The sequence below is a fragment of the Ictidomys tridecemlineatus genome, chromosome 7 (assembly GCF_052094955.1).
Source record: "Ictidomys tridecemlineatus isolate mIctTri1 chromosome 7, mIctTri1.hap1, whole genome shotgun sequence".
NCBI lineage: Eukaryota > Metazoa > Chordata > Mammalia > Rodentia > Sciuridae > Ictidomys > Ictidomys tridecemlineatus.
The window spans coordinates 152,618,003-152,624,275 of record NC_135483.1 but is presented as its reverse complement, the minus strand read 5'-3'; the positions used below and the strand labels follow the sequence as shown (position 1 = coordinate 152,624,275).

Genomic DNA, 6,273 nt, shown 5'->3' with positions numbered 1-6,273 from the left:
TATATGTCAGTGACAAATCCTCAGAAAGGAAAACAACCCCATTTACAATAGCCTCAAACAACATCAAAAACAAACAAAAAAATCCCCTTAGGAATCAACAAAAGAGGTGAAAGATCTATATGATGAATACTACAGAACCCTAAAGAAAGAAATCAAAGAAGGCCTTGGAAGATGGAAAGATCTACCTTGCTCTTGGATAGGCAGAATTAATATTATCAAAATGACCATACTACAAAAAGCACTATATAGATTTAATGCAATACCAATAAAAATCCCAATGACATTCCTCATAGAAGTAGAAAAAGCAGTCATGAAATTTATCTGAAAAAATAAGAGACCTAGAATAATAGCTAAAGCAATTCTTAGAAGGAAGAGTGAAGCAGCTAGCATTACTATACCAGACCTTACATTATACTACAGAGTAATAATAGCAAAAACAGCATGGTATTGGCACCAAAACAGACTGATAGACTAATGGAACAGAATAGTGGACACAGAAACTAACTCACAAAATTACAATTATCTTATATTAGACAAAGGTACCAAAAACATGCATTAGAGAAAAGATAGCCTCTTCAACATATGGTGCTGGGAAAACTGGAAATCCATATGCAACAAAACAAGATTAAACTTCTATCTCTCACCATGCATAAAACTCAACTCAAAATGAATCAAGGACTTAAGAATAAAACCAGAGACCCTGCATCTAATAGAAGAAAAAATAGGCCCTAATCTCCATCATGTGTGATTAGGCCCCAGTGCCAAAGGTGTCCTTAATAAGACACTTTCGGCACTGAAAGAGAAATCAGAAAAACTATCCCATTTACAATGGCCTAAAACAAACAGACAAACAAATAAACAAAATCCAACTTGGGAATCAATCTAACAAAACAAGTGAAAGACTTCTACAATGAAAACTATAGAACACTAAAGAAATTGAAGAAGACCTTAGACGATGGAATGATCTCTCATGTTCTTGGATGGGCAGAATTAGTATTGTCAAAATGGCCATACTACCAAAAGTACTATACAGATTTAATCAATTCTTATTAAAATTCCAATGATGTTCTTTATAGAAATAGAAAAAGTAGTCATGAAATTCATTTGGAAAAATAAGAGGCCCAGAATTACATATTGAGATCAATTCAAGGACTTGAAAAGATTCAGGGAGGAGGTGGGTGGGGTGGGGGAATGTGCAGAAAACTGGAGTGATAAAAATTTGAGATTAAAATCAGATTCTTAAGGAGAAAGACAACTCAAAGTGTAAAACTCTGTAAAGAGTTCAGACAGATTATAATGATAATATGGAGAGAAACCAAGAAGTCAAAGTCAGACTCAGGGAGGCAATTTTTGAAAGGCAATGTTTTTTAGAAAGAGGAAGATAAAAAGAGTGAACAGGGAGACTGCAGGTAAGTGAAAGGAAGTCCAGGAGAAATTTTAAAGATTGTGGAAGGCAAAAGGATTTTAAAGAAAGCATGATTATATTTCTCTAGAACCATATCCAAAAAGCAAAATTTGCCACTTTATAAAAAGAAAATTTTTTTTTTCTTAAAAGTCTTGTCAGCCCTTCCAAACTGCCAACTTTGTTTATCAAATGAGGGGACAGCAGTAGTCCCTGCACAACCTCAAGTGAAATCACTGCTGTGGTTTTGACCTGGAATGTCCCAAAGGCTCACGTGTTGAAGGTTTAGTCACCAGTGCAAGAATATTCAGAGGTAGGCCTTTTGGGAGGTGATTAGATTGTGAGGGCTCTGACCTCATTAGTGAATTAATCCATTGACAGAATCATAATATGATGATTTTTGGGGGGGAGGTGATGGAAACTATAGGAGGTAATGCCTAGTTGGAGGAAGTGGGCCACTACGGGTTGGGGTGTGACCCAGAAGATCATATCTTGTTTTTGGCCCCTTTCTTACTCTTTCTCTGCCTCTGGGCTGTCATGATGGGACCAGATTTCTCTGTCCTACCTTTCCACCATTATGTTTCTGCCTCACTATAGACCTACAAGCAATGCAGCGATCTATCCATGTCTTGAACCATGTGGCCAAATAAACCACTGCTCCTTTAAGATATTTTTCTCAGTATTTGGTCACAATAACAGACATAGTTTTGTCAGGAGAAAAAATGACAATAAGTTGTTAAAAAAATCATTCCTTCGAACAGCTATGAAAAAGAAACCTATAACAAACAAACAAATAATACCAGTCTGAATTAAATATACTAAACAAATATCAGGGGATTTAAAAAATAAGAAGCTAATCTTGAACCGGAAATTAATAAACTAATACAAGAAATGGATAAAACTGGAATGAAAAAGAGTTTTATGTATTCTGGGAAGAAACTAAACTATAGAGTCCCTCAAAGAAAAAATAAATACAATAAAATTTTAATAATAAAATTAAAAGAATAAAAACCTTACAGTGGTTTTGTTCTATAGAATATTGGTTTTGTTCTATAGAATGCTCAAGGGAAATATTCATACCCTGAAAAAATGAAGAGTCACTGGTTCTTGGCCCATATATTTGAAGAACAGTCATAATAATAAAGAAAAAAAATCTGTGACATTCTAAATGCAGTTAAGGGCCACAGGATGTATTATCACCAAGTGAGGCAGGCACCTTTAGGGTAAACTCTCACACTTATGATAGAAAAAGCTTCTGCCACTTTTAAGTACTATTAACACACTTTCAAAATTGTTCTTTTAATTTTTCAGTCAAAATTCTTTGGAGAAAAATATATGAGAAACTAATTAAGGTCACAGAGTCATTCAACCTCATTCTTATATATGATTTAGAGTAAACTTTGCTCATTTGTGTCTTTTTTGAACATGTAGTCTCTGACCTTAAACTGAGCATGCCCAGAAATATGTCTATCATCTGTCCGTTATGAACATGATCTGTGACCTTCAATTGAGGATGCTCAGAAATGTATGCTTTATATTGGGCATAATCAGGGATGTGCCTATTCCTACATGTGTTTTCCCATATGCATATACGTTGAATCCCCAAGAACATCCCGGCGGTGCTTTCTTTGTTCAGGAAGAACATTGATTTGCAAATAACCCCAGTGCTCTCCTAACTTGTCATAAGTAATAAAATTTTCTCCATTCTTTTATACTCTGTTCATGCTCATTGGCTTTGTCTTCACCAAGGGGAGATTCCATTGCATCTGTGTATAGATGGAGGTGGGAGGATATGATGTAAGTTAATCAGTTCACAGCAGCGGGTAAAATTAATAAAAGAACTGTTTTCCCTTTCTGAATGTATGTTAAAACCTTGACCGAAGTCCTAATGTGGTCAATCATCAGGGCCACCATGCTCTGTTTATGTATAAACCTTTTGAACTAATAATCTCATCTAATCCAGTAGAAACAAGCACTGTAACAGAAAATTAGCAGCTGCTTTATATAAAAGTCCTGACTCTTCACTTGGGCCTGCAGTTGTCCTATGAGTAGATAAAAGCAGAATAAATATTGGCATCTCATTGTGTATTTGTCTCCTTTATTATCTTCATGTAAATATAAGCTCTGTTAGTCCTAAATTTACCTAAACTATCATGACCACTTCAAGTCTGAGAACACCACAATAAGAGTAACTCAGGTATTTTTAACATTTTCAGGAACATTCAACTGCCAAGCTTGTTCCATGTCCTGTTCCAGACTTTCTGGAGCAGAGCCTACAAGTCTCCATCATTGCCTTAGACCTTCTAGGAACATCAGAATCTGGCAGGCAGATGACCCCATGGTGAGACTTCCCACTTAAGCAAGAATAATTAATACAGGGGAATGCCGCAGTCCGGCTGCAGCAAAATAACCGGGGGTGGGGGTAGAGGGGGTGTCGAACAACTTGTGTACATTGATACAGCAGGAGTGGGAGCCGTTTATTGTAGGACAGGAGGGGTATATATACATTACACACAGCTTATCTTACTTAACATAAACTAGATACAACAGTCAACCAATAAGAAATCTCCACATTTAATGGCTCACTGGAGTTACTTCACAAACCAATCCCTCTGGCAAAATGCCAGGTGCCATCTTGACTTGTTTACAGACCCTAACAGGGTCTGTAAATTGACCCTTTCCAGGATCACAGGTCTGATGGATAAACACCATGAGCAACAAATGGAGATTGTTTTCTCAAGTAATAAGGACTTCTCTGGAGCCACCTTGTAGAATTAGAACTGCGATCAAAATCAACTAAAACTGTTTTATTATGTATGTTCTTACCCCTTTCCCATTTCTTTCTCTATTTAAACATGTTATTTCTCCAAAGACAGGGTTAAGATACATGATTTCATTTTTTTTTAATCAGTATGGCCATATTGGTTAAAATTCTTTTTCTGCTTTACACCATTACTTTTTCTGTTTGGTTTTAGGGGCAAGTGTCTGGGCCTGAGTTGTTGTGATTGTCACTGGAGCAGTATCTGAAGATGTACATAGAGGGGAAACTGAATTCAGGATTAGTGGGTTTCTTGCAAAATATCACTGAAAAGAACTTAAAGACATGTCAGATACAGGAACCAGCAAAGATTTATTTGGGAAAGCTCTAAATAGTGAATGATAATACTGAAAAACAATCCAAGTCATGATGTGAGAATGGTAATACTTAATTATACAAATCTGAAAACTTCTTGATTTGTTTCCAGGGGGAAAAAATGGAAATACTGAACTCCAGTTACAAACAGATAATTGCCAATCTTCTCTTTACCTCTGACTGGGCCACATCTGCAGAGGATTTTCATTATTACGATCTGGGATTTCAAGGATCTGTTATGTCATTAACTGTCCCCATTCAATTCTCTGAATAAATTCTGCTCACATACTGTTCACAGCTCTTATTTTGTTGTGCAAATGGTATGGTCATCTGCTTCAAACTTTAAAAAGCATCAGAAAGAACATTGGTCCTACGTGGCTCTCTGAATTTGGTCAGGGTCCATCTGGCATAATTTGTGAATGGATAGGCTTCCACATATTGGCTATAATACTTGTGAAAGCCAACCTGTAGATGATTTTACAATTTGCAGATGGGAAATCTGACTACTGCCACCTGTTCTTATCTACAGCAAAATTCTTATTAAATACTTGGGACTTAAAAAAAAATGTAATGGTTATTTGCTTTACTCTTCCTTTGTTTTTATACCAAGATAAATAATCACTAGCAAAGTGCCACAAGTATTCTCCCATTTATGTTTTTAATTAATGATATACAATTCAGCTATTTATTTGAAAAATAATTTCAGGAGAATACCAGCGAGATAGTTTCACTTCCTCACACACAAAAAATCTGTTAAAATATCCATAGGTAAGAATACCATCATGAATGTCTCAGAATAGTCAAGAAATGAGCCTGAGTCACCCCCTTGGACTACAGAACTAAGAAAAATTACGATCCATAGATAAGAGAAAAAGTTATCTTTGTTATTCAAGCTGGCACACAGACCCAGATTTCTACAATGGAAAAAATCAGTTGGAGGCATATATTCAGCTTCCAAACCATTCTGGGATTCCTTGCCACAGGTTCACTTCTGTCTCATCCTATGAGAAATGTAGAATGTACCAACAGGCCTACCATGCGGTTAGTTAGAAACACTGAATGTGGGACTAACAGTGGTTAACATATGGAACTTGGTAGTTGCTCTGCATTCTAGCTAACAGATGAATCATGCAAGAAAGACTTGATAACATTACACTTCAGGAAATATGGTTCACAAGTCTTTCAAACATAAATTCTTAGCCAGCTTCCCCACATAAGTTCTTATTAAGCCATTCCCAGGCCAATATGCAAATGTACTACCTGTGAAGGGAACATCTGGCTCCACTCAATCCCAGGTGGTGAGCTGGCATCCCAGCTGCCAAATCATGGTGCTCTGTGCAAGCCTACCAAAGTCCAGAGAGCACGTACAAGTCCATACATATCTTTAGAGCTTAACTTCAAGTTTTGCCTATTCTGTGAGGCCACGCAACAGTGCTAGGAATCTCATCTGTCCTTAGAGCCAACACAATGGACCTCCTGAACTACATATCCCAAACAACAGTACTTTCGAGTCAAGCAAAAGAGTTGGATTACAAAGCATAGCCAGCTATACCATTTAGAATCAGAGCCCAGGAAATGACCCACACTGACTAGAGGATTTGACACCAATGTGAATCTTTTTGGGTTTGTCCATAGCCAGTCCATCAAGAAGCCCAGGCTAGACAAAATAGTAAAGTTCATTATCAAAGTGTAATGGATACTTTCAAACTCATCTTACAAAGCTAGCATTAGCTTGAGA

The 6,273-nt window shown here is 36.8% G+C and overlaps 1 long non-coding RNA gene across 1 annotated transcript; it reads left to right on the top strand.

The window, feature by feature from the left end:
• Positions 1–3,622: 3,622 nt before the first annotated feature.
• Positions 3,623–4,824, top strand: LOC120892783 (uncharacterized). Its single transcript, XR_005737554.2, has 2 exons — positions 3,623–3,743; positions 4,648–4,824. It is a non-coding gene; the product is annotated as an uncharacterized LOC120892783 (long non-coding RNA).
• Positions 4,825–6,273: the final 1,449 nt, after the last annotated feature.